The sequence below is a fragment of the Schistocerca gregaria genome, chromosome 4 (genome assembly GCF_023897955.1).
Source record: "Schistocerca gregaria isolate iqSchGreg1 chromosome 4, iqSchGreg1.2, whole genome shotgun sequence".
Taxonomy (NCBI): Eukaryota; Metazoa; Arthropoda; class Insecta; order Orthoptera; family Acrididae; genus Schistocerca; species Schistocerca gregaria.
In genome coordinates, this window is record NC_064923.1 from 524,818,819 (window position 1) to 524,821,195 (window position 2,377).

General features: G+C 39.3%; 1 non-coding gene across 1 annotated transcript; it reads left to right on the forward strand.

Annotated features, from left to right (window-relative positions):
* The first annotated feature begins 1,252 nt into the window (after positions 1-1,252).
* On the forward strand, positions 1,253-1,327 carry Trnas-cga (transfer RNA serine (anticodon CGA)). Its single transcript has one exon. It is a non-coding gene; the product is annotated as a tRNA-Ser (tRNA).
* Positions 1,328-2,377: the final 1,050 nt, after the last annotated feature.

Sequence of the window (2,377 nt, forward strand, 5' to 3'; positions counted from 1 at the left end):
TTGTGTTGGATCTAGTATTAGCAGTTGTATAATTAGAAATTAAGAGATTTTGCCTGTATGTAGATTCTCAGGCCAGTATCAAATATAAAATATTCTGTGACCGCACATTTCATAACTGAGCAATAGTGCTAAATTCAGTCGATGTTGTACAAATAAGTAAGGAAAAAATGGTAATGGGATATTTTCATTGAAACTTTATTGAGTGCTAAGCAACAGGTTTATTAGTTTCAATAACGCCGATTTACTTTACTGCGCCGGCCGGTGTGGCCGGGCGGTTCTAGGCGCTTCAGTCTGGAACCGTGCAACCACTACGCTCGTAGGTTCGAATCCTGCCTCGGGCATGGATGTGTGTGATGTCCTTAGGTTAGTTAAGTTTAAGTAGTTCTAAGTTCTAGGGGACTGATGACCTTAGAAGTCAAGTCCCATAATGCTCAGAGCCATTTGAACCATTTTAATTTACTGCCCATAAACTTCCGCACACACAAAAGTAACATGTATTCTCTTCTGCAACAATTAGCATCATTAAACAGCTTGCTGCGTATTTGCAAGCTGAGATACGTATTACTCCGAACAGTAAACAGGGAACGACAGCCCCTTTGTGTTTTGAATTGAGTGTCTTCTAATTACTGGTTGCGAATAACGTCACGAAGGAAGAGTTTAAATCTGGAGCCGCCCAGAAGAAGAAGGAGCGGAAGACCAGAACTATGATGCAACCATTCCAAAGGGAAAATACGAATAAGAAGCAATGGATAACAGATATATAGGACCGGATGACTGGAACGGAAGGGGCGAATAAGAAGCGATCAATCTCTTCGTTGCTCCATTCCAACTAGCTATTTTATTTCTCAACTGTGCAAATGTAAAAATTACAACTGATGGAACAAGGGATGATTTTCTCCATTATTTATCACCAGTGTTTCTAAGCGGTTACTAGTGTACCGGACGTGAGTCGTGCTTCGGTAGCTCAGTTGGTAGAGCACTTGCCTGCGAAAGGCAAAGGTCCCGAGTTCGAGTCTCGGTCGGGCACACAGTTTTAATCTGCCAGGAAGTTTCATATCAGCGCACACTCCGCTGCAGAGTGAAAATCTCATTCTGGAAACATCCCCCAGGCTGTGGCTAAGCCATGTCTCCGCAGTATCCTTTCTTTCAGGAGTGCTAGTTCTGCAAGGTTCGCAGAAGAGCTTCTGTAAAGTTTGGAAGGTAGGAGACGGATACTGGCAGAAGTAAAGCTGTGAGTACCGGACGTGAGTCGTGCTTCGGTAGCTCAGTTGGTAGAGCACTTGCCCCCGAAAGGCAAAGGTCCCGAGTTCGAGTCTCGGTCGGGCACACAGTTTTAATCTGCCAGGAAGTTTCATATCAGCGCACACTCCGCTGCAGAGTGAAAATCTCATTCTGGAAAAATTGTATAAGTTCTTTAACAGTTATTTAATGCTAAAAGTATTAAAAAGAATAATCCCAGTAAACTAAAAACTGAAAATCTGCAATGCTTTCCAATTCATATTGTAGTGTTATAAGAAATATAGTTTAGATATAATGAATTTTGTGTGTAACTTGGCAACACAATCAGAGACTGATTGTATTGTCTTATCGTAACAAGTCACTTTAATGATTATTTCACCTGATAAATATTTTTAAATACCTGACATTCTTTGGACATAGAGCAGCAGATTTATTTATTTGAGACTGGCAGGAAGCCACATTGTCATTTCCGCGCGTTTTCATTACCGCGATGTAGTCATACCCAGATCGACACTAAGGGACCAAAAGATTTACTGACCTTAAAAGAAAAACAACACTACACAATTTAAAAGGATTGATTCAGAAATGATAGGAAAACGATAATGTTCCTCCTGCCTCAATGCTGCGTATGGTCCATCAGCGTCATCGTAAGTTCTTTAAATAAACTGATACAAAATGATTAACATTCTAGTAATTAGGAGATGCAGATACTTAATGATAATTTGTCTAAATAATCAAACTTCATATATAACAATTTTTTAAAAGTTATGTACCTTTTTATATTACAATTACAATAGCTTGTGCGTATTAACAAAAGCTTTGCAAATAACAGGCAATACTTAAGATTAATGTCCTATTGATGGTGCCTGGTCGTACTTAATTACATAAACATATATGTTCTCTGATTGAGAAGACAATTAGCACAATTACAGAATATTTTACACAAATTATAAACACAGATTGCGGAACGAGGCAAGTCCGCGTCCGCCTTTCATGGAATAGAAACAGTAAAAGGTAAAGCGCTCAAGGCCTCATTTGTCTTGAAACAACAGAATTCTTTTCACATCATTAATCGATACATGTACATAGATATTTATAGCCACTGCACGGGAGCGGCAAAGATAAATAGATTCTGTCA